A 27,791-nucleotide genomic window follows, 5' to 3' on the forward strand; every position below is an offset into this window, starting at 1 on the left:
AAAAATATATAAATGTTACACTGTACACCTTTTTTTCTCTTTGAAGAAACAAACTATGATATCAAATAATAATGATGAACTTGATAAAACATACACTGTTTAATTAAGCTGTGTGTTTTCTTATAGCAAAGCCACAAGGGCTAGCTGCCAAGCCCACCGAGGGGAGTCGAACCCCTGATTTTTGTGTTGTAAATCCGAGACATTCCACTGTACTGGCGGAGGGCACTTATTAAGCACCATTCCTTAATAACATTTCCAAAAAAAATCCTTAAGAGATAAAATAGCATATAAACAAGACCTCATGCTTTGATAATAGATGAAATATCAATACCTTGCTATCTTCTCAAGGAAATAGATCATATGCTGCCTCATCTTCACCCATCTGGCCTTCTACAGACAAATCTGGGTTGAATGTAAACACCTCTCGTCCACTGAGCTGTTTGAAGACTCATAACAATGAAGATTCTAGTTTACTCTTCAGATAACCATACTTAACAATGAAAAGAACAAACTTGACAAGTTTAAATATGCTCTATGACTACACTCATTAATAATACATTTTGTACTATATAATGTTAAAATTCTACATCAAGTTATCTTGCTATTTGTAAGGTTAGCTTACCTCTTCTTAAGCAAAGTACAAGCTATGTTTAAAATAAATATATTATTATTTATATAACAGCAATGATCAGTAATTTCAAGAATGATTTTACAAACTGTTGATCACTTACTTCTTATGTCAATCAAACAATATCAATATTTACAATAGATGATAACATGCAGTTATATTTCATTAAGGGGTGACCAGCAGAGTTCATCTATTATAATTACACCATGATGATGGTCAACAAACTTTAACTTACTAATAATACTCATCATATGGTGACAGTCATACAGTTTTACAATATCACTTACACCAATGTGATGACCAGCTTTAAACTCTGCTTTTTTCCTGTCCTGTTCCACTTGCACTTTTTCCTTCTTCTCTGCTATCTACAAATCAAAACAATGTTGTTGTTGATACTATGGTTACAAAATATATTTCAATTAAATATTGAACAAACATGCAATCAGACAAAAATAAAAATTTTGTACACAATGTCTTTTATACTTACATATATGTGTATGTACTTATTTCCCAAATTTATATATTAACTGTTACACTTTACACACGTTTTCATTAAAAGAATGTAATAAAGATCTAAATTGTTATAAGTCAATAACGTCTTGTGTATAAAAAATCTAAACAACTTAAAACAATGACAACAACTTATGTACATTTTTATGAAAATATATTAAAAGTATACCATCCTTCATAAACATAAAGAGAGGAAGACAAAAGTACAAAATATGAAATTCAATAAGTAAACTTGATTGAAGTGTGGATAGACAGAGAATAAAATACTTTTCCCAGCCAAAAAATGTTTAAAATGAAATTCTTGTCAAGTTAGACCTAAGAGCTGCTCTCTTGAAGTACACAGAATGTAATGACACAATTGTAAAAATTATATATAATACAATAATATATTATAAAGCACACACAGAACACAATTTTATAAATTACATAGAGCAAGATGTAATTTTATAAATGCATACAGATAACGATTTATGTACAGGAAATATAACTTTATAAAATTATGATATTATTCAATAATAATGTAATAACAAAGTATTCAGAGAAAACTTATGTCTAAACTTTACACCAACTTGAATATAAGCCTGTTTAGTGCAGGTGGTGTTACTAATTAATTTACTTTGTAACTCACTGATGTTGAGGATATTGAACACTGTGTTTACAATCCAGTGATGTCAAGACTGTGATACATGTATAAATAACTATAACTAGATGAATGAAAAAAGAGTAAAAGTCACATGAGAGAGAACTTCTGTCACAGAAAAGTTAGACTTTGTAAAGTTAACTGTTGTGGAAGTGAATGGTTGGTAAGTTAGGATGACATTTAAAGTTTAAAAGAGATAAGGAGAATAATATGTCTCATAAAAGGGTGTTCTAAACCAATTGAACCCACATATGTGGACTTCAACAAAAGAAAGATGATAATTGGAAGTACAAAAAACAGAATAATACTGAAAGTTAAGGATACAACCGTAGTAGCTCATGAGATATCATGATACTACTGTGATTAAAAGAAATAAAAGTTTAGCTTGTCAACTGAATTCTAAAACAGTTGAATTAGCTTAAGTGGACTTTGGACAATAAAAAGAAAACTGTATAGTGTCTAAAATACAAATATTATCTCCATAGTGTAAATAATTTTGTACATACATTTAACTTGTTTCAAACATATATTATTTTAAAAAACAAGTGGAGTGCATGTTGTTAATTTTTTGTCAATTTCACTGCCAGCAAGTCAGAGATACCTACTGTAGAAAATTTCGTGGTCCAACACACTTATAAATTTACATCACTATTAAGTAAGTGTATAACATTTGGTAAGCCACAGCCATGATTACACAGTGGTAAGTTGTGGTAGAAGAAAATGAGAAGGACAGTGGAAATAAATAGACCAATATGTGCACAACTATAGTAAAAGTGCAAATAGCATGGAGATTACATGATATATAACCATGTCAAATTTTGATAAAAGAGGGATAAAAGAATGGAAAGAGGAGAGATATCTTCATGGATAGACCAGGAAAGATAGGCCTTGTGCAACACAACAACATTGTATCCAGCTAAAGTGAAGCCCTTTCAGATACCTTATGCAATGAAATACAGTGGAGCCATTAAGCTGCAGTATTTGGGGTCAACCTGCTTAACCACGGCTTAAGTGGTCTGCGGCTAAAACCTTTGTGACTGAAAAGCCGAAGTCGCTAACAGCTCAGAAACTGAAGTGATGTCTATTGGGTTTGTGGCTAATATTTATATAATTCCATAAAAATATCAGATTATCGAATTAAAAATAATACTTTAATTATTGATCATTTTTTTCACGGATTTACCGTGGATTAACTTTAATGTATGGAGAGGTGTGATTCGGTAACAATGGCGGCCTCCATAAAGCTGGCATAGAGAGCGGATAAGGTAGATTAATGGTCGATTTCTACTGTAATATATTTTATTTATTTCCCAAATTAAAGCAAATCCTTTTTAAATATCCCCTTGAAGTTATAAAGCCACCATTAAATTCATAAGCTGAGTTTTTGCACGTTCTTAAATTAGCGGTGAGCCACGATAATCCTCGCTCATATTTGTCATGTCAGTGTCAACGACAAGGAGAGTGTAAGAAACTTTAAAAAGCCAGGTGGTAGATTTAATACATCAAAAATTTTGGGACAAGACTTGCTACAGCAGCTTAAGCAATTTCGCGGTTTACTGGTCTGCGGCTTAATGGCGCTCCACTATACCTTACAAAGCAAGAAGCTGAGGCAATGTTGGAAGCTGGAATTGTTAAGCCTTCAAATTTAGCCTACCATTTACCAGTTTTAATCACAAAAATTAGAGATAGGTTAACTGTTTCTAAATAAATTTCCAAAAGCTGAATCTTTTGATGAAGTTCAACTCTAAAACTATGGACAACCTAGAAATTATAAGGTCAGGTTCTCTTCAAAGATCAACCTCAGTAAAGGTTATTGCCAAATCCTAATGAAGACAAGATTTACAGAGAAGACAGCATTTTTAATACTAGATGGATGTTACCAGTTTCAGCAGGTGCCAAGTCAACTCTGCAGAAACATTCAACTGTATGATAAGGATGATGCTGTGAAACACCACCAATATTAAGCACTATGCAGATGCCATCCTGACACTGTGAAATGGGAAGACTATATGAAGAAATGTAGAAAGCTGTTACAACATGTGAGAGCAGCAGGTCTCACCATCAGACCATCCAAGTGCTACACCGAATATTATGTGCTGGGACTGAAAGACAGCCATGGAAAAGAAGGTATTCCAAATACAAGATACACTAGCGCTGACTAAAAAGCAACAAGTCAGATCCTTTCTGGATTTAATTTGATATTACAGGAAATTCATCCCAAACTATATTGAAATTAGTGCATTGACTAACCTGACCAAGAAAGGCTTATCGAACAAAGTAAAGTAGAAATGACGACACCTGGTTGCATTCCAGACTTCAACAAACCATTGACTGTTTAGGCTGATGCTTCAGTCATTGAAATTGGGAAAGAGCTCTTACAATAATATAGAGATGGACCACTTCCAGTAATATATACCAGTAAAAAGCTGTTAAGTAGTGAGAACTACTCTGTTACTGAATGAGCATGTCTGGCCATCATACTTGCTATTAAAATGTTCCAGAACGACCTGTACAGGAAGGAGTTCATCATCTGGACAGACCATTACCAACTGTGTTTGGGATCTTAGAGTAAAAGGATGAATCAAGCAGTATGAAAGAAGGGCAATACAACATGAGAAAGTGCCCATTGAGAAAAAAAATGGACAATCCCACATGTGAACAATAAAGGACAACATTCCCAGATGAAAGAGTAATAAAGAAAGTTTGAAAAGGAGGAAACCAAGAAAGAGCTGGTGAATAATGTGCTATCAACAGAACTTGATAAGGGGTGTTACGGAACTTCAACAAGACACTGGGAGAGAGAGGGGGGGAGATGGCAGGAAACACATACAGAAATGAATAACACAAGCAAGATGGTGTATACAGCCAGACCGTTTGTTATGTGACCATTGGATCAAAAGAGCTCAGGTTACCAGATATTCCATAATTTGCAAACAAATGAAAATGGATGAGCCCAAATTAGGAGTGGAGAGAAAAGGAACAAACACAAGGGTCAGAAACAACCCAAAAATTAAGACATGCCTTTTCAGAGAAATTGTTTCTTAATTAACAATGAATGTATCTGTAGAAAACGTAGAAGCAAAATGCAGTCATGTGTGCAGAATAGAAAAAAAAAGAAAGGCCAAGACTGTGAATGTAGCAAGTTAAAGCCCTCATAACATGGCTTTATGAGGGAAAAATAACATTCTATAAGGCATTTAAAGCCAAAAGCTCTAACACTGTGTCATTGAGACAATGGTGCTAAGGATCAGAAAACAAGAAAAACAACAGGGAGAGAGGAATAGGAGGAAGAGACGATAGACAAAGGGTAGAAAGCAAAGTGATGAAAAAAATCGGTTATGAAGTGAGTAGAAAAGATAAGAAAAGCAATTCAACGGGAACCAAGATAACTAGGTACAAAAGTTAGAGGTAGCTTCCAGTAGAATAGACAAAGGATAACCCCCTGGGAGGAGAGTATGGTCAAAGGAGGCAGAAAAAGTGAGAAGAGGAAATTATGAAATAAGTGTACATGGGTCAAGGAATGGTAAAGATGATAGAGTAAAGACAAGATAAAATGATGGCAAGAAACTTCCACCCAAGGCTCCAAGGAAAGAAGAGCATCTTGAAGACCTCATGGCAAATGAGTGGAGCAAGACGTAAGTCATGTATGGAAGACTGAGGAATGTAAATAACAGAGAAAAAGGTGTCACACACAAATAGATCTAACTTGCACAGAAACCATGAAAAGAAACAATTATAAATTTCATGAAAGTCATATTATCATAAAGATAGTAACTTGATAAAATAGATTAATGAATGAATCAAAGATGGAACAAAATCTTTCAAAATTAAAAAAATGAATGTGCCTAAATTATGAACAAAGATAATTTCAAGTGCAAGTTCTTGTAGGGACCCATGAGCACGGAGGATGTATGACCTTCTTACTGGTGAAGGGATATTACTACATGATGACTGTGTTATGTACTAATGGAATTCATGTCAAAACATGTGATTTAGGTGGGAAATAGTTCAAGGTTAGTGGCATGAGCAAAAACTCAGAGTAGGCACACAAGAATTACTACTGTATGCAGAGTTAAGTGGATTGTTTAAAAATGATTATATTATCACTCAAAAAAAAATTACGTTTTCATCATATATATATTTACTACATATATCATGTAGTAAAAATTCAGAATTAGAGCAACAAGAAATCAACAATAATTCTTACAGCTCTAATAGTTGGTCATTGAGAAACGTAAAGCATTTTAAACACATCATTCATGATAGAAAAACACCTAGGTTCAAGAAGTCTTGATAGAAGTGAAATGGTAAATCCTATAACCCAAGTGGGTTGGTAAAAGTGTTGAGCAACTGGGAGATCATTTTCAGTGTTAATAGAAGATTTAGGGTTGTTGAAATGTTCTCTAAAGGTTGTTTATGTCCTACATTTTGATGACTGCATTTTTTTTACACTGTGTAATAAAAATGGTGTTTTTTGTTTAACAACTGATTTCTTTCTCTAAAGTTTCTTTGTTTGTACATGTCAGAAAATGAGTTAGTGGTTTTTATGAACTTGCAGGTTTGACAAAAGGCTTTATTGCATGGACGACACTCATTTTTGAGTAAGATGTTATTCATTTTTCTGTGAACATGGATACCTTTTAAGGTTCTGTTTTTTTGGAAGGAGGCAACAAGAACTTCATGAAATATCTGTTTATGACAATGATTGAGCTGTAGAACATAAAAATGTGATGAGTGGTAATAATAAGAGAAATTCTATTTGAAAGTTTAGTATTACTTGGGATTGCTCATCTAAATACTGTTAAACCTTTCATAATTAACATGGATCCTGGAATCAGTGATCTACATTCATTGGTTTCATCAGAAAAATAACTATTTATTAATTAGTTTTATGAAGACCAAATTTCCCAAAACTTACCATTTTTTAAGATAATTTTTCATACCTGTTTTTATAAACTGATTAGTATATTTTTATCAGTCAATCTCCAGGTGTCATATTTATTTTACTTAAACACCTGAGCACAATTTTATATATATTCACATATTTAGCCATTTCTAAACTAAAATATCCAAAACAACTTTTCACATACACTCTTGCCAAAGGCTACATTGTACCAGAAATAAAACGCTAACAATAGTTCATAGAAAAATAAATGTTTCCTGGAAAACCAAATATACCTGTCACTCTTCGATTATACCACCACACCTATTTTGTCCCTGAGGAATAAAGGTCAACCTTTCAAAAGTGCTTGGGTTACAGGATTTCTATTTCAAAAATAATACCATAATAGTTAGTAGTCTTTTATGATAAGATACTTTTTAGTTAGTTAATTTTGAAGATAATACTTCTTGAATACAGTCAGTTATTAAACAAAACAGGTATTAAATTTATGATACAACAAAATGTTTTGTTACCAACTGGAATATAGAAAGTTTAATAACTAAAATATCAGAAAGCTCACAAATAAGTCTGTTTTTAATATTTATACATTATGAGTGTCAGTATCAGTTTTTAAATAGATGAATGTGTTTCATGGTAACCACAAGTTTCATCACATGTTAAGTATACCATCACTGAGATGTTTTGAGAGAACAAACCAAATGCATCACCTTTTACAGTTACAAATTTATATATGATCTATACATGTCTGACTGTTAAGTTTTTAAATGACAAAAAATGTATTTTCTGTGTGTTTAATGCTTAAAAACAACATTAAATAGAAGTCTTTTATAACTTAGGTACTTTCCATCCAAGTGGTATAGTAAACAAGTTAGAAAATCTTGATTTTCTGTATTAGAACTTACTATATTAGTGGGGGGTTTCTTCTTAAAAATGCTTAATAAGTTTGCAATTTTTGTAAATTAGTTCTGTTCAAGCACAAATCAGGATTTAAACATCTACAGTTTGTATTTATTACCACCAGTTGAGAGTACTTGTCAAAGAAGCAAAAATTATACAATGGACAACATTAAATAATGTTCCTCTTCCCTTCTTTGTTACTAAATCCCTATTAATCTCATTAGATAATAATTGTGTACCCTACTTTGTGGAAAATAATAACTGATTCCTTGAACTGATCAATTACACTCAACCCATTAGTACCACACCTTTTACAACCCATACAAGAAAAGCACATGCTTACTTCTTAACATTTTTTCAACCACAACATTATTCTAATGTTGTATCATTGTTAATTTTTTCTTTCACTCTGGGTTTTTTTTTCACTAATTTTTAAATTACCCTTAATTTCACATGACAGCCTTCATCTTTTTAACAGTTGCCATTTTTAGTTAAACAATTTTATTTATCTTCATTATTTGAACAAAATAAACATACTAGAACATTACTTAATAAATATTTGCAACATCACAACATCTTGCAATTTCCTACCATATTCACTAAATAGTAAACTTGTACAATTTGATGACTATTTTTTATTTGGTAAACATTTTAAAAAATATGTTTACCAACACTGCAACTTAATAAAATCATCATGTGTTTATTAAAAGTAAAACAGTAATTATAAACAGAGCATCAACAAAATAACTTTATTATGCTTTAAGCAATCTCAAGTTATGCAACCTCTTTGCTTCATACAACATACATTTCAGTGTGTAGGTATATTATTAAACCTGATGATGACAAAACCTTTCCCAAACACTATACATTCATTATCATGTTAAACTTTTAATAAGATTTGTTATCAGTTCAACCCATCTTTAAACTGTATAAGCTTACTTACCTTATGCAAAGTTATCATATATTTGCTCTTTGAAGAAAATTTCTATACCTTTAAAATATAATTTTATACACAAATACATTCAGAATTCACAACAAAAGAAACTTTACAAAGCTATAAAAAACAACCTATATTTTAACTTTATCAACACATGATAGTCTATGTGCTATATCCAAGCATATTTAAACTTTCTCAACAACTGTTATCATAGCAAGAATAGTTTCTCTATTTCTTTTATGAAGAGGGGGGTCTAATTAGTCTTCTAGTAGTTTAATTAATAAGTGTACATCACATTCATTGTTTTATTATTTATACCTATGTGTTACAAGTCATTAGTGATAAAATTAATTAGAAAGTCTATTATTATTAGTTCATATAGGTTGTAATGAACAATTTAAAATCTATATCTTTATTTCTACTTATGTGATCAATTAGAAAATAAAAACAAACATTTAAAAACTTTAATTGAAATAAATTATTATATTTTGAAAGGAAAACCACGTCTACAACTATATTCACATTTTAGTGTTTGCAAGAATCACATCTGTTTTCAATTCTTTTTTGTCGCTTGCATTTTTACTTATTTTGGATATCAACAGTACTAAAACATTTGTCAGGAACATTATAACTTTCAAACGATGAAAAACAGATTTTAAAGTAGGCATATGTTACAAGAGCAACAGGTGTCATGAATATAAGGGCTATAAATGATGTCAGAAATAACAACCATAAATAGTTATTTCAAAATTTTGGTTAAAATAAAGTTTTTTATTGCCATTTAGATAAAAAAGGTAATTTTTTTCTAACTTCATTACCAAAACGTCTGGTGCAGACAGCCTAGTTGCTTTGCACCATAAAATGCCAAGCTAACCAACCAACAATGAAAATGTCTAAACCCCTCAACTGTGCATTATAAATTCAGAAAAATAATGCTAACTTTAAGAAAAACAAATCTCCATAAAGTCTAGAATGCATGCACACTGTTAATTTCTGGAAAAAAGCCAAGGCCTGATAATTTACCAGGGAAACATTCAGTTGATGTTCATATTATTGTATTCATAAGTTAATGGCTGAATCTACACCTGACTGTTACAGATTCAAAATAAACTAAATTCAAATAAATAACAATAAAGGTAATTAATAGACCAATCAAATAGATATTAAAACCTAATATTTATTTTCAATACTATTGACTGTTTTCCTAATTAAATGAAGGGGGGGAAATGGAGGGAGGAGTTAAGACCCCACATATAAAAACATTAAATGATACAGGTATTATTTTTCAAAAAAGAACAGCTAGAAGGGATGGGGTTTCAACTCCCTTGATCTCTACCTTAAATTCATATGTATTCAAATATATTATTAAACAATATAATTCCTACTCTCTGAAAAATGTGCATAAAGTTTACCCCTATGGATCCTTTCACTTCACCTGCATTCTCTCATACAGAACTGAAGAATACAGTTATTACTACTAAAAATATGAATGACTGGACCACTTGGGCTCATACTTAAATAACTTTAAATAATAGTGATACAATTGTAAAGCAAAAACATCACACAGTGTGAGAAAAAATCAAAATACAATAAATTTACACCTAATTATTTAAATAGCCAGAGAGTTGACAGTCAATGGTTCAAAACTGGTGCAGTGGTAGATAGCTTCTGTTGCTTTGCAATAACAATGACAGGAATAGTAAATTTAATGGCAATGGAAGTCATAAAGCATCCCCACATCTGCCTCTTATGTAAGTTTGTACCTAACAAATATTTTGATCATCCTGATATTTGGAATAACTAGAAACATTAATTTCAATTAGTTTATTATTTTCATGACAACTGATTTAATCATAATTTTGATTGATTGCTAAAATAATTATCACAAACACTTATTTTGATTGGTTAAATGACTCAGTTCTTCTGTAAGCAGATGCACGTTAACATCACAAGTTTTACTAATGAAAAAAATTAAACTTAAAATGAAAAACATTTTATAACATACAATACGTAAGGCAAGACATAAACTAGTAAATGTTGTTACTATTATATGGATGCGGGCAGTGTGTATGGGTGAGAAGTTTCACTGATCTCACAGTTCCCACTAAAGTGAATACATACAAGTTTCATCCCCACAAAGATAGAATACATTTAACTGCAAGAAATGTGAGGTGAAGAACATGTGAACTGCTTGCTCCAAACCTGAAAAGGAGAAGGCTGGGCCCAAATGAGGTTGAAAAGAAGAAAACTACCCCAAATGAATGGGTTATTGAGAGGAGTTAAGAATGGATTTCCCCCACTGTCACTAGGAATCCTCCCTCTATTGTATCTTGTAGAATCAGTGGAGTGTGGTCTATGGACTGTGAATGAGCAGAAGCAAACATTATCTAGTTCTTCATAGAGAGAAAAGCACAAATTCTCATAGAGTAAAAAAAAGAACTGAGGTTTGTCCAAACAAACAGGAAAGTCCTGAAATGGAAAACATGATTTAGAGCAATGAAGTGGACACTGTGGGGAAGAATTTTAAATTGTGGATTATGAAGGGAAAATGGTTCAGCACATGATTAACAATTTTGAAAAATAAAATAATTATATGTTACTAGTAGTAATAATTGCAACTTACAAACAATCTAGGCTAAACATACCTAGTTAAATTACTAATAATGAACTAACAAAGCCATGAAATCTGTTGAGACCACAAAGTATGTAAGATTAATGTGCTTGCAAAATGATTAAATTTATCTTGTAATAACACAATTAATAATCAACATCTCATTTACAATTCATTTAAAATAACTTAGATGATAAAGGGCATATAAATATCTAACTTACCAAAATCCAAACATTAGTGGCATGAAATACTCAATTCTCCCATGTGTAAATGAGAGTAAAGCCACACAAATGACATCTGAGTCACAACTACCACAGGTATATCAACCATATTTGAAGTATGGTAAAGTTTATCAACATGTACCAGTCCCCTGGTAGAACTGGTATCAATAGAAACAAAAGTATAAGAAGAGCAATTCTCTCCCAAAGCAAACAACTTGGAAGCATGAAAAGTAGTGGAAAACTAAAACTCCTGAAATGGTGTGGAATATGACAGATTAAAATAAAAAGTGTTGAAAAAAAAGAGAGAGTCCAAGTGTCTTCTTATTGATTACATTCTCACTTAGAAACATTGTTTTACTGAAAAGAAGAAATCACTGGCTAAACCCATGAATCTAATTTCCTGAGAATTAAAGTCTGTATATAACATTGAACTAAATTCCTGGGAAATCTTACCAGTAGCATGTTCAGCTGTAATAGGAATTTCTATAGTCAATACACTGATCATATATTACTGCAGCAGTAATTTGGTTTATCAACATATTAGATACCCAGAACTCTCATAAATGTGAACAAGTGATCTTAATGTAAGGCTCAGGAAAAAGAGGAAAAATACCAAAGACAGGAATTTTGTTTGTTTTGTTGTTGTGGTTTTACTTCTGAAAATATTTTGACCATTTGAAAGCTGCAGGAATATTTTTCTATGACATCATATGTTTATTCTGTTTTATCAAGTGCAGTAAGTAATTATTAACTGATTGAAATCCAAATTATTTATTAGATAAAAATTCATCTTGACCAAAAAATATAGAATTTAAACTTTTTACATTTGAAAAGAAAGATATAAACCCTTAACAGAGTTAGATTTATCTACATTAATTTTCTAAAAGGTACAACTGAAGATTGCCATTTACTCTCTTAAAACAATTCAGTAGTTTAACACTAATAATACAAACACAGAAAACCATACAGTTGATATAAAAGGCTTTTATACTTTACGTTGTTAACAGATAATAAATGCACAGATAAAAAAATAAACTACATTACCTTCATCTCTCAAGTCTACGTAAATACTCTTCTTTTCACTCTTACTTTCAACATCATCGTGGGAAAACTTGCATTTGTCACCTTTCTTACACTGTCCTTACTTATAAAAAACATACAGTACAGATTTAGGATCAGTTCCTGAAATTAAAATAGTTATATCACCTTTTTGCAAGAGATGAATATAACTTAACTGTAGCCATGTTGAGAGTAACAAGATAAAACACTTCAATGCTGTGGTGTGTGATTTACATAAAGCAGACTTTGAACACTTGTTTTTATTCACCCTAAGAATATCAGTGACCTAACTATTGAAAAACACACAAAAATTATGAAAACTAATTTAATATTAAAGATAGCTATGTACAGTATAAGAATTCATGCTTTCAGTTAATATGTACACAATACTTGTACCACATACTTGTTACATAAGTTGTTTTAATTTTTAAAGTTATAAAAACAGATAAAATGTACCAACATACATTTTTAAAATGTATAAAAATAACATTCAATGAAGTTATAGTAATATAATAGCTTATGCTTTTTGTTTTGAATTAGTTTTAGCTATGTAAACAATTTCATTGTTCTTATAAAGCCAATTATTGTTGGTTAATCACAATTATCTACCTGATTTATGTCTGTCTAAGTGTTATAAATGCAGAACTCATATGCAATAAAACTCTTTCCAACCACTCCTAAAGAAAATATTTAACTCTCACTGATAAAGAATAAATGTTAGTACAATTTTAGTGCCAGGCCTTAAAAAATATACTGAAAAATAAATATTTAGAACCTTAAATGGGTGAAATTGTAAACCTGATGTTCCACACTTTAGAAATTCTTTCATATATGACTAATGCTAAAAAATTCCTAACTTATGTCAGGATTTCAATGTCAGTGAAATGTATCTCTAAAGGTAGAAAGCAAAGAGGTTCCATCTTTAAACACATTTAAGACTACATATCAAGAGCAATAGTAATATGGTAGAATACATCATGATGTATTTCAGTTTCTGTATAATACATAAGGTATGAAAACCATAATAATTCTGAAAAGTATAACTTTTTCTTGAATAACTCAGTTTGAAAGATTCAACTTATGTTATTATTTGCTATTTCTAAGAAAGAAAATCTTATAAACCTTTATAACCTACTTAGACAGCCAGATCATTGATGTATCCAAAGATAATCTGTATTAATAACACTTATGTAGTAATTCTTAAAAGTCTTCAGTTAACTATAAAATCCTATGTTTGTTAGTACTATGAAACCTCACATTGACATATTCTCCTGCTCATTTTACACCACTTCAAAACAAGCAAAAGCAATAATGGGAAAAAAAAAAATTAACATTTTTGTATTTATATGTTTACAAAAACATGCCATATCAACATGTAGGGGGAGGTTAAGTGATTAACAATATATCACGTATTTCATGATGACAAGAAACCAACTTGAAGTAAAAATGTATCTCAGGACAACTGTTACAAATTCCTTCTTTATTAATCTGAAAATGACCTAAGAAGTTCAAAACATTGTTCTCAGCTTTATTTTGGTATAACCAGCTGTCCTGAGAAACATATCACATACTTGTTATGTTGAAAGTCATACAATAATGGGAATATACAAATTTCAGAATTTCCTGCTCACACTCTCTATTGAATTACATAGAAATAACTTATGGTAAAGCTAGTCTAATCTAACATTTGTATTAGGTAAAAATAAAATAATAAACCTTTTTACTCCATACACAAATTACACTGCACAACAAATATTTTGAAATGTTTTGCTTCCTGAAAAGGTTTTGCTGATTGTGACAGGTATCTGGTGGGTATGTACAAATACAAATTTGGTTTTGCTTCATCACGTAGAAACTTTGAGAAATAGACAGTTAACTGTTTACTGGCAATAACTTATTTAATTGTGTTTATGTTTGTAATACACTATTAAGTTTAACATAATTAAAAGTGTTTTGCTCCTGATTTTTGTTTGTATTCAATGTCCAGTGCATCACGTTGCAGTGTCTAACAGTAATCAGCAAGCACTGACAGATTCCAGTTGCCCTGATATTGTTCTCCCATTGTAGCAAAACTGAAGATTTCAATGAAACTGTACGTAATGGGCAAATTTGGAAGTGATTTTCATGATCAGCAGCCAAAAATCTATAAGGAAGACCCAACAGTGTTTAAGTAAAAACTTTGTTGTGCAGTGTTATCTAACATTAACTTCATTCTCCACAAGCAAGGAAAGGTGACAGAAAAAACCTATTTCATAATATAAATAGAAGTATTTTACCTTTCTGTGTTGTTACAGATTTGAATATCAAGTTCAGGTCCTCAATTTCCTTCTTTTCCTTCCTACTTGTTGATCTACCTGAGGTAATGTGAGTAGAGTGTGATTACTCTTATACTACCAACAATTTGTTTGAACCTTTGTATCAATAACTTTAACAAACATTGCATACTATTTCATTGATTAAGTAAACAAATCATGCATTACAAAGATAATTAGAGTTTTAAAATATTCAAAACATATTATCTGATATATGTTCATTAAAAATAAAGAAAATGTGACAGCTGTTAAGATGAAAACTACACTTTATGAAATTGACTTTAATGCAATACTATAAGATTACTATATGGAAGTATGATTTTACAAAGCCTTTCATACTGTTTTTCTTTCTATGTTCCTGCAGACAATGTTGATGATAATTACAAAATTACAAAGTGTTAAAGACATGTTAAAAGGTCAACAGAAAATTCTGCAGTTTCAAACACTGGTAAAAGTTAAGGTAGCCTTGGATACCTTGTAGACTAATATTTTGAATGCTAATGCACTGTCTTCTCATGAAGTTCATAAGAACTGACCACACCTTTTCAGCATGATATCAAAGCAGTAAAATGAGATAAATAACACCCTGAATTTGCATTTACCAGACCCAACTTAAATACATCTGATCTATTTAGGATGTGTGCATGTGTTGGTGTGCATCACCACTGAAAATACCCCATATTAGTCATTTTCTGACCTCAACAAAGTATTTGGTTATTTCAAAATCAGATTTGATACACTAGCCAAAGAATACTATAAAAAAACAGAAACAGTCTCATCTTTGCCTTACACACCATCTCATGTGCACCAGACAAAACAATATCACCAAACAAGAAACATCACAATATAATTTGAAAAACAATTAGTCAACATGACAATAATCCATCATAACTACACGACCTGTGTGAGGAAATTAGTCACTCACACAATCAGCATAACTTCATAAGTAGCATGGACGTGAACTGCCTCTAAAAAGATTGATTTTTGATTACTGAATATTGAAGATAGTAATAATTGGACACACAAGTTGATTATTTTCATAAAATTAATTCATTACTTTGCATGAAACTAATTGATGTAATCAATTCTCATAGGTATACAATTGTATTTCATTCTGATTAAGCAATTTTGAAATTTAACCATGAATCTTACAAAAATAAGTTATTTTTTGATCTGGCATAAAGCTAAGCAATGTAAATCTCAATCAGATAGTCAAAGTGAGAGAAAAATAGTGCCACCATCAATACAGATACCCATTTATTTTAGTTTCTGGTCAAAGACATTAAATTTACAATTCGTTGATATAAATAAATCAATTTTTATTCAGACTGTTTGCAAGTTTTTAAGACTGCTTCCACAAGCCAGACACCCAGGATCTGTGCTGAATGGCTGCCCTTAATAAATAACATCATTCTAGAACGAACTAAAACTCACTTTTAGAGTTTTCAGGTTGAACAAAAATCTCCCACAAAGTTTTATGAAAAAAATATGCAGATTTAGTAATGCTATTGCAAGTTTTTGTCTCCCATAGTACACAGCAGTAAACTTGGAAGATTTACACACAACATGTTGTGTTGTGTTACTGACTATTTGTTCTCATTCTTGCTTTTTGTTTTCAGAGTAGGTACAAAGGCCATGACCTTCACATCAGTGGGATAATTCTCATCTAGCTATTTCAAAAGTTTGTTCTTCAATCTATCTTTCATTTCTTTAAACATCACTGACTAACATATCAGTGCAAGTGTAACTTTCTCTGGCAAAACTTGTTGCATATTGTTGGCATATGAGAATAGTTTTGTATCATCAGATTTAATTGTATTTCCAGTCATGTTCATAAGATCATCTGGATCTCCTGGAAGTAACATAGTACAAAGAATCCTTAATCCTGCCATGCAAAATGCAAGCAATCAACTGTTCTTTTCAAGAACACTGAAACTTGATGCTTTTCGTCAAGCTTCTTGATTTGGAAAGTTTAATGTTGTTGTGGATTCAATACGAAATTGAATTGGCATTGCTTCTGTGCCACGTTGAAATACCACAACAATGTCTTGCTTTTACACTTCAGTTCTTGGATTATCTGCATCATTCATTCAGTGTCACAAACTCCATGGGATCCTCAGAAGTACTGCTAGGCATTTCATCTTCATCACTCTCCAGTGGAATAGATGAATCAGTCCTTCTCTTTCTTCATACTTATAATTTACCTTGCAGCTCTTTGACACCTGCTTTTTGTGCCATTTTGACCTCCGAGTCTGAACCATTGCATCTACACTGTCACTTTGAACTTACAAGCCACTTTCTTCTTTTCCTGTATTAATATTACTTTATCAATAGTGGATCAGTACACTTAATCACTGAATGTTGTAGCATGTTGATTTCTGTTTTGTGGCCAGCTGTAGATTCAGTTTTTACAAATGGTGCAACAGTTGTCTGTTTTTTTTCCAATGAGGTTTTGGTAAAGGCATCAGCCAATAAACAAAATATCCAGATTGACAGCAAAGTACAATTATCTACCCATGCTGTTTCTGGTCTTGTATCTGAATTTGTTTCAATGAAAAACTATTTAATATTATAAAAAATAGTTTTTCATAGTTTAAAACTTTCACATAAAGAGTCACTAAAGCAATTAAGTTAAAAGGAAAAGTACTTGTCCTATTAAGTACTCTTGATGATTTACTAGCTGCTTCACGTTGACAAGTGACAGTAAGAATAAAACCATAATAATCTGTTGGACTCACCCAACAACTAGAAAAGCCTTTTTTCTGATTACGATAGAGCCACAATTCAAAGTGATAGGACATGCACTTATTTCACCATTGCCTTTAAAGTTTAAAAATCGTAAATTTACAATTTATGTTGTCCATACTTTAAGTTATATACAAATAATTTCATTTTAAAATATTGTCCAAATCTACTTTCGTTGAACATAACATTTGTGATAATACTGCAGATACTACTTATAATTAATATGAACAATTCGTATGTGGCTAACTCATTTTTGTATGAACACTCACAGACTGGCATTAGGCTTAGCTGCTACGGTACATTCAAGTTACAGTACATTACCACAAGTACAAATATTGCACTGGTTACAATTAACATGATTCAGAATTTCAATGCCTCTGTATACAACAATAAAATTTAAAATTGTTTTACTTTGATTTTTTTTTCATCAACTTTCTTTCCTGGTTCGTTTGGTCTTTTCTTTCGAGACATCACTTCACTAAAATAAAACTATAAAAATTGTCAGTTTTCTGAGTAGTTAGCTCTCTGTATGTGTTATCAAGCGACCTCTACAGTTTCGAACAAAGAGTACAACCGAATCTGCAAGAAAGGTCTCGTCATATTAAGAAAATAAGAAAGCATGCGTATGTTTATATTCTTATCATTGTTAGTAGAATGGAATATTTTGTAATATTTGTAGTATTATTAGGTTAAAAGGTGAGAAATAGGACTTGACTGATATTATAATAGTTGTTTCCAGATCCTAAGATAAGTAATTAATATGATTTTAATCTGTAATTTTTGATATATTGTATTAGTTCTAGAACTAGCGCTCATACCCACGAAATGTGTAAAGCTATAATTCTATGTCGGATGCTAATCAAACTCAAAGCTGGTAGTAGCGGTAGTTGTAAGTTAATTATTGCAAATACAAATTATAAATTAAAGTTCTTCAAAGTGTGTTTGAGATTGGGAAAAATGGCTCATTTATTACCTGAGTTCACAATATTTTGTGACACAATAACTTGTAAGTTTCTCAAAATTTCGAATAGAAAGACTTGCATTTTCAAAGCAGTATATTTTAATTTTAGATTATAATATAGTTTAGTGATAAACTTTTCAAATATTTGTTGGACATCAGTTTGTTTGTTCAGAATTAAGCACAAAGCTGCACAATGGGCTATCTGTGCTCTGCCCACCATGGGCATCGAAACACAGATTTTAGTGGTGTGAGTCTGCAGACATACTGCTGTGCCATAAGGGGCTTGGACATCATTATGAGCACTTTTCTAACATCTAAATTGTATTTTATTAGGTGTCAGCTAAGTCCTCAAATGTTACCTTGAGAGTATAAAAAATAGACATAATACATTTAGCAGATTAAGTAAAATATATTAATTCTTAAATCTTTTGTCTTTGATTGATAATGTAGCACCAAAAAAACTGCTGTTGTGGCATATAACACAACTCATTAAGGACATTCATTTGAAGCATTCTTGGAAATTTCACACACACACATTTATATTCGTGTGGGATCACTGGCCATTAATAGGAAGCCAAAGGGTCTGATTTTACTGAAGATGAAAACATTTTTAAATTGTTCAGTTACTTATTTTGCTTATGCTTGTGACTATTTTTTGAATAAAATACAAATAATTTTCACAATAAAATATTATTACTTAACTCTCAAATATATGCACATTTTATAGAAATTTAATACAAAAATATTTTCACCATTTCAGTGTTAATTTGATAAAAATACGTATATACTGAATATACTTTATATATGTATATATACAGTCATAAACTATCGCAGTTTATAAAATAATTTTTAAAATATTTTAAGTATAATATTTTATCATTTGAGTTGTCTATAATCATACAAGATAACATGTACACTCTCACATAATTTTGAAAGGTAATTTGTTTAAACATTTAATTATTTTCCTATTGTAAATAATATGATATGATGATGGATTTTTAATGAATCTTTGTTTGCATTGGAGCCTTTTTAACAATAAAATATTGTTTTCACTGCAAAATACTCCTGCCTTACAGGTAAATATCAGTTATTCTCTTTGAAATGAAACATCTGTTTTCAATTGCCTAACTTTAAACTTCATACAACTTTTGAACCACTTACTTAATCAAATGAGATTCTGGTTCTTATTCCATAGTATCAACTATTATTTGTATCTTGATAAAATTATTGCAAATATAAACAACAAAGACACCATATATAAATATGTTTGGAATCCCATTAGAAAATAATGGTGGTGTAAAGGTTTAAAATTATTTAAGTATGATTATTTACACACATTGAAAAACCTTCAGTAGTCTAATGTATTTAATTGAGGTGAAAAAAGCTAAAAGAATTAGGAATCTTTTTTTTTAGAGAATATATAATTTGAAAACAAGAAGGCTATTTTAACCTTGACAAAAGATCTTGATGTGGGCTACTATTGCATTTAATAGCTTATAAGGCTCACTGGCATACAACAACTACAGTAGTGGTTGGAATACTATTGATGTAAGTAGTTTGTTATAACAACAGTTTTATGATATGAAGTTTGTGAATGCTAACTTAGAAAAGGCATTCACTCCATAACAGCTGTTATACAAGTGTTCATTGTCTGTTCCCTAGTAGGACAGAGGTAAGTGTTTGAATTTACAATGCTAAAATCAGGGCTTTGATTCCCCTTGGTGGACACAGCAGATAGCCCGATGTTGCTTTGCTATAACAAAACAAACACATTCTGTCTAATATGTCTGGAATATTATCTACCATCCACTCACCATATTGTCTGACTAAAATTATATGTGAATGAAATCATTAGATCATTAATGCATGTAATAAACCTTTGAAGTCCAAAGTACATGTAGTTTTTATATTAATTAATGCATTTAGAGGGATTTTATGTTTCTAGCTTGTTACATTACATTCTTAAAGTATATTTGCAATTTTTCTTTATTTTGTTTCACACAACTATTTAAAAGTTATTACATTTTATCAGAATATGTCACTTTTATGACTGAATCTTTTTATATTTATTATTCAGGTAAAATAATAACATTTGGTCAATCTACAATCTCATAAAGGTGAAAAATAATTATATCTGAGACAGCTCATATCCTTATGTTTTCATTATCAACTTTGAAGGTTATTTTTAGGAGTCACAGGACGATGAAAAATTCCATACATATAAAAAATTTGCTAATGTGTTCATGGGTTATGTAGCAGTGGTAGTGGATTTATTAAGTGGAATCTGATGTATGCTCTCCATAGAGAGCCATTGTATGGGTTTTCTGTACATTAAAACACATCTGGTTAGAGTACAATGTTTTATCTCATTTGACAGGACTTAGTGTACAAACAGTACTGGTATGTTTTTTTTTTCTGGTTATAATCAGCTATGTTTTTTGAGTAGTTGTGATACATGCTTTATTTCATAGTGGGGTTTAACTACATTGCTTTAGTGATTATGTTGTGAATTTCATTTCCTGAAGAAAGGTAATTATAGCCTTTAGGTGTTAACTATCATCCCTATCTGGTAAAACACAACAGAAGTGATCATGTTGTATATTTTGTTTTTTAGTGAGGTATGAGTTTAGTGCGTTATGTAATCATTGTATTTGATTTTTGTCCTGTTGAGATGTAAATCCAGTGTTTTGGTATCATGAAAATTCTAGTCAAAAATAGTAAAATCTAGATATTTTCAAACATTTGTTAACTTTTCATAAGTCTATACAATCGTTGTCTTCAGCGATTTGTACTCATGAAAAAATTTAAAGAAACTCAGCATTATCAGTTTTTATGCCCCTGTAAAAGTGTTTTCGTGCATAACATCAGGGTCATAAAATCAATAATTTGTTTACCCTTTTTAATACTACTAAAATATTAGTGTATAAACATTTGATCATTTTTTAGATTTCATAATGTCATTAAAACTTTTAATTACTTTTCCATTATCTACAATTTTTACCCTCTTATAAGTTACAAAAAAAAACAATGTGCTCATTACCTTTGAATGAGTTTCAAAACGACAGGGTTTATAATTTTGTTGTTTTCTGACAATAAGTTTATAATAGCTCAGGCTGCAAGCTGAGAAGTGATGCATTAAATTAATTTTGATTCTCCTGTAATATGTTCATAAAGAATACTTGATTATGAGTTCCACTAAAAATTGCCAGGTTTAGCAGCAGCTTTACTTGAAACCTCTAGATACCTACCTTGTAGCTTAATATTGGAAAATGTCACTACCACAGCAGCTTCTTGGATAGAAAACATGGCAATTGTCAGTCAGGTTTTCAAAGAAATCTATGTGGTCTTGATAACATTCTGTAAACCCTGACATAATGTGATTGGGATTAACCTGTTGCTGCTTGCTGGTAATATCAACAGCAGGTTACCACAGAGATGTATTGTTCTTAGCATACATATACAGTAAATGCCATTGAAATAATGTGCTTTATGTAATTTCAGATTACTGTACCTATATAAGCAGCTGTTTTATGTAGGATGAAATTCTCCTGCAGGGTTAAGAACCTAAAAGAACAAACCAACATTTATTATTATAGAGTATATATAGTTGCAAATCTACAGTATGACTTAAATGACTCATACAAATCATAAATGATCAAGTCTGATTGTAAGTACTTGTCTGTAATGGCAGATTAATTGCTCTTAACTTTAACCCTCTATTACTAGAAATATTTCTTGAGATGTCTCTGAACCAAATCGTTTAGAAATAGTAGATATTTTATTTTTGCCTAAAAACATTGAATGAATTTTTATTTCTTAAAAAGTTATAGAAGTTGCTATTTAAGAGATGTTTTATTGTAGGAAAGACAAATAAAAAGTTCACTAACATAAGTTTCAGTGTTAAATGATAAAGAGAAAAAATAAACAAACATGCAAATCAGTTACATGTTGCAATGATGTGAGGAAAACACTGGGTAAAAAAATTAATTAAAGAAAAAACAAAATATAGGAGTTTGAGAGTGTTTGCAATAGGATAACTTATTGTTTAATTTTAAAAGTATAATAAAGAGAACAGACTACTAATATTCATCACTGGTACAACTTATCATTTCAAACAATATAATATTCCTCTTCCACTAATGGTTAGTATTTAACCTTCCAGTCCTTTTTAACCCCAGATTGATATCTGTAATGCTAAATATCTTTCTTCTTGATCATTTAGTGGAAATGTGTACAAAGAAAGCATACTCATATCAAAAATTTCAACTTACATTTTTTGTCCAGTGAATAATGTCACTCCATGACCTTTGTTCACTGACAGCATTGGTCATCAAACATTTTCAATCATTATCATACTTGGACAACTAGGAATATTTTAGTTATAACCCATTTAACCTGGACACTATATACAGTACTAAAACATAGTAAGGAGTGGATCCACTAAGATCTTACTATACCAGTTAAGTGTCTCCTTTATTTCAATTAATTCTATAGCTACCCCAATGCACCAATTCTTTAATGATTTTTATTTTACGATTTTCCAATCTTAATTCAGTCCAACCCTTTTAAAAACAAATAGATTTACTTTAGTTTCTCAGATTCGATTATTTTATTACTGTGATTTTATCTGAATTTTTTTCAGTCTTCAAATTCTGCAGTATTCTCTATTTCTGTTTCCAAAACTTAGTTTACTTCAAATGTTTAGAGTTCCCAAGTTTTTGTCGAAAATACTGTATTCAATTAGAGAGAGAAAAATGATACTTTTCTATAGACCTTTACAAAGCAGAATAATTAGGATAAAGAACATTTTTGAGTCAAATCTAACACATAGTACCTCAGTACACACCCACACTATCCCCTTACTATGTGTGCAAAGTTCTAGGTTCTCTTCTCTTGGATGCATTGCAGTCACACATACAACTCGTCATAATGTTTATTCTACTCAGATAGTTCTTCTTTTAGTTTGGCTCTTAAAACGTGTAAACAGATAAACTGTTGTTTCATGAACCGAAACCAGAAGTGTGTTAGTCATTAGTTTGGTGCCAAATCTTCTCACTACCTCCATATGATCATTCCAACGTACTGGTCATTCTGAAAGTCCATTGACCAATGAAACTAAAGTGGTGACATGAAAATGAACAGGTCCAGTAAGGTAAGAGATTGTACATCTTCACTGATGACAGCACCAGAAATAAACTCCTGCAGTCAAGATTCTAAAGGTTGTCTTGTGGTCTTTCCACAAAACACGGTAATGTTTCCTTCTTTACCATTCAATAACTTTATTGGTGCTGTCTTCCTCATGGTTCCCGGGACCTACTGAAAGCTACATCTTGTAATATTCTTTGGAGAAACACAGTAAGCCAAAAATTAAAGAAAAAACCAGGTAAAGAACAAACTATATCTTAGTAACGAATGACACCATGTGAACTAGATGTACTTCCAAACTGAAATTAAAAGAAACAAGTATTTTCATTTCTTGCTTTTATAGTTCATATGTCATGCTGTGTTCTAGCTGAGAGAGTGTATAATTTTACTCGTGATTGATGGCATGCGCACGTTTTACTGATTTCTAGTACTTGTCTGGATAAATAGTAACCTATGTTCATATCTCTAGTATTTGCTGAGATAAACAATCATCTATGTTCTGATCGCTAGTATTTGCCTCGATAGATACTGTTGTGTGTTACGATGCTTAGCACTTGCCTGATTAAAAATAAGCTCAAATTACGTTTTCTTACAATAAATAGTTACATGTGTTCGTATATCACTCTATAGTCTTAAATACATTGTTCCCAGACTTCTAATCTGTAACAGTTGGAGATTGTGAGTAATAAAATACATCCAGATATTAGCATCATGATTACATTAAAATTTAACATTAATCCTTGTCTCTAAATATTCCACTTCTATAAATACACTATAAAACTGAATACGCACGTTTCGAACCCAAGAACCTTCATTTTGAGATCAGGTACAGGGTTAGAGGTCGTGAATCGCTGCACTACACTTTTCTGATAACTTATTACAGCTGTTGTATACTTGGCATGATCTTGTGTTTAAGGCGCTCGACTCTGAATTTAAGGGTCATGGGTTCGAATCTCCATCACCAAAAATACTTGCCTTTTCATCCATGTGACGGTCAGTCCCATTATTTGCTGGTGAAAGCATAGTCTAAGAGTTGGTGGTGGATGGTGTTTAGCTATCTTTCTTCTAGTTTATGGTTGATAAATTATGAAAAGTAAGTAGAGATAGCCCTTGTCCTGCTTTTCGCAAAATTCAAACCAAAGCGATATGTCTGTAGATTTAGAAGGCTAGATACCAGGTTTCGATATCCGTGGTGGGCACAGTATGGATAGCTCATTGTGCAGTTTTGTACTTAACTTCAACCATTTTAAACCACATTTTATGTGTGTCCTATCCTCCGCTTGGGGTGATTTGTTTTTGAATTTCGCGCAAAGCTACTTGAGCGCTATCTGCCCTAGCCGTCCATAATTTAGAAGTGTAAGACTAGAGAAAAGGCAGCTAATCATCACCACCCACGGTCAACTCTTGGGCTTCTATTTTATCAACAAATAGTGGGATTGACCGTAACATTATAACGCCCCAGGGTTAAAAGGATGAGCATGTTTGGTGCGACGGGGTTTCGAACCCGCGACTGTTGGATTACGAGTCGAACGCCTCAACCCACTTGGCCATGTTGAGCCACGCATAGATGAAGAAACAATAAACTAATACTATAAGAAGGCTTATTTCTTTACGAAACATGTACATCCTAGAGTAAAAGACAAAAGAAAAGATATAACATTATTTCATACACTGTTTGACAGAGTATTAGTACTGATTTTAAGTTAAATGGACGACAACTATTGTAGAAACAGAAGTGTAAAGGAAGGCGTTTCGATATAATATGGCCCGGCATGGCCAAGCTGGTAAGGCGTACGACTCGTAATCGCGGGTTCGCGCCCGCGTCGCGCTAAACATGCTAGCCCTCCCAGCCGTGGGGGCGTTATAATGTGACGGTCAATCCCACTTTTCGTTGGTAAAAGAGTAGCCCAAGAGTTGGCGGTGGGTGGTGATGACTAGCTGCCTTCCCTCTAGTCTTACACTGCAAAATTAGGGACGGCTAGCACAGATAGCCCTCGAGTAGCTTTGTGCGAAATTCCAAAACAAACAAACAAATCGATATAATATTTTACCGTTCATTCAACTTAGTTTCAAAAAATACAATAGTTTGTGGGCTGAGCTTGACCGAGCGGTTTACATTCGGGCAATGCATCTAAAGATCCATAGTTCACGTTTCACCTAAATAAAAGCGCGCCAATAGTTTTAATCGTGGCAGTGAGATTGAAGAATTCGAATAGAGCAATTCCAGAGTTGATAGTAAATGCTGCTCGTATCTATCTATCAGTTCAAAATTAGGGAAAGCTAGCACAGAGACCTCTTGCGTAGTTATGTTCAAATATCCAAGTAAAACAAAATTTCGTTTTTTCTCGTCAATAATAGTTCAGCGGGCTTATGACACTAAAGCCAGGAATTTGATTTCTCGTTGTAGACAGAAAGTATATAGTAAAATATGGAGCTTTGTGCTAACCTAAGAAAGAAACAAACAATCGTTTTGTTACATTTCACTGTCGACAACACACTGTTAAAAATAATTATAAACCATATTCCCAGCTACAAAATTCAAACCCAAAACAGTTTTATTAGTTGCTTTCTTAAAAATAATGACAGAAATCTTCAGTAGTTGGCTCTGTCCACATACAGCAACAGATGAAATCATAGTAAACAAAGACCCTAACCGTCACAAACTCACTTCGATTTAGATTTATTACTAAATCATTGTTGCATCTGATAGATACCGCACCCTGCGATTTTTTTTCTGAGTTGTTTAAAGTTTTGAAATTACAAACACTCAGTTTGCCATTTTTTGTTTTTTCTTTCTGTTTTGTTGCGAAAAAAAGAAATCGCGTATCTTAATGTATCGTTAGTAAAAGAGTAGCCCAAGAGTTGGCAGTGGGTGGTGATGATTAGCTGTCTTCTCTCTTGTCTTACACTGCAAAATTAGGAATGACTAGTGCAGGTGGCCTTCGTGTAGCCTTGCACAAAATTAAACAAAACAAACAAACTAATTAACGTAAAACGACTTAATAACAGAGATAGCGAACACACAAACTGGTTCCCAATATCCACGTGACTTTCTTTTATCTAATTATGCTGTTGAAACAACTCTAATCACTCCACAACGTCTCATAGCTTAAAATGAAAATTCTTGACCTAAGGTATTCTTGGTATTCTTGGCCTAAGTTATTAAACCTTTTCATGTCAATACTATCTTTAGGACCCGCAACTACCACTACCGAACATTTAAATTACAAAATTAAAAAATATAGTATAAAACAGTATTTCTGTTTGTACACCTATACTAGACAGCTCAAAGTGGCTTTAAGTCCAACAAACAAATACATTTTTCAACACTTTTATACTCTATAAAATAATTTACAGGCTTCCTAGTTTAAACCATTCTAGCTTATACTAAATGACAAACAGTACCACAGCCAGATACAACTTGCGGCTCCAGCACAACGAGATCTCATGAATACAAAAATATACACAACTTCTATTTCCGAACTTATAATTAAACAAAAATTAGGTTAAATATATCTACTAACGTTCAAACTTGCTTTTTGAACAAGTTTATTCCGGGTAGTTCTGAATGACATGTGTGAAACTTTCCACATTTACTGCTGAACATCCAAAGTCTGCAAAGGCGAAGTCCACGCTCATTAGTTGAAGTTTAACGTCACTCAACGTCAATAACGAGTATGCCCCCCGTAAGCATCAATAACTGCTTGGCATCTCCTGCCCATGGAAGCGATGAGATGACGAATCACATTCTGTGGAATGGCTGGCCACTCAGCCTGCAAAGCTGCTGCAAGATGAGGTAGAGTCTGCGGTTGAGGTTGTCGCCGTCGCAGACGTCGGTCCAACTCGTCCCAAAGATGTTCGATGGGGTTTAAATCTGGTGATCTGGAGGGCCAGGGAAGAACGTTGATGTTGTGGTGTCTCAAAAAGACAGTGGTGAGTCGGGCTGTGTGAGGACGGCGTTGTCATGTAGAAAAACGTCATTGACGTTCGCCATGATGGGTTGAACATTGGGCCTAAGAATCTCGTCGACGTATCGTTGAGCCGTAAGATTCCCTCGAATGTGCAAAAGGTCTGTTGAGGCAGTACACGTCGCAGTGGTGGTCCTATCCCGAAGGTGACGTAACCGGATGTAGCGATCTTGTGCGGGCGTGGTCACACGAGGTCTGCCAGATCGTGGACGGTCACTAGTTGATCCATGTTGTTGGTGACGATTCCATAGCCT

General features: G+C 32.1%; 1 protein-coding gene and 1 long non-coding RNA gene across 2 annotated transcripts in view; one reads left to right on the forward strand and one right to left on the reverse strand.

Annotated features, from left to right (window-relative positions):
- LOC143249059 (zinc finger CCCH domain-containing protein 15 homolog) overlaps positions 1 to 18,000 on the reverse strand; it is a 92,356-nt gene extending 74,356 nt beyond the window's left edge. Inside the window, exon 1 of the mRNA XM_076498252.1 lies at positions 17,875 to 18,000. The gene's annotated coding sequence lies outside the window, so the exon portion shown is untranslated. The remainder of the gene's footprint in view (positions 1 to 17,874) is intronic.
- Positions 1 to 27,791, forward strand: part of LOC143249067 (uncharacterized) — a 98,746-nt gene that overhangs the window by 9,726 nt on the left and 61,229 nt on the right. The window lies entirely within an intron of this gene.

This window comes from Tachypleus tridentatus, chromosome 4 (genome assembly GCF_004210375.1).
Source record: "Tachypleus tridentatus isolate NWPU-2018 chromosome 4, ASM421037v1, whole genome shotgun sequence".
Lineage (NCBI taxonomy): Eukaryota > Metazoa > Arthropoda > Merostomata > Xiphosura > Limulidae > Tachypleus > Tachypleus tridentatus.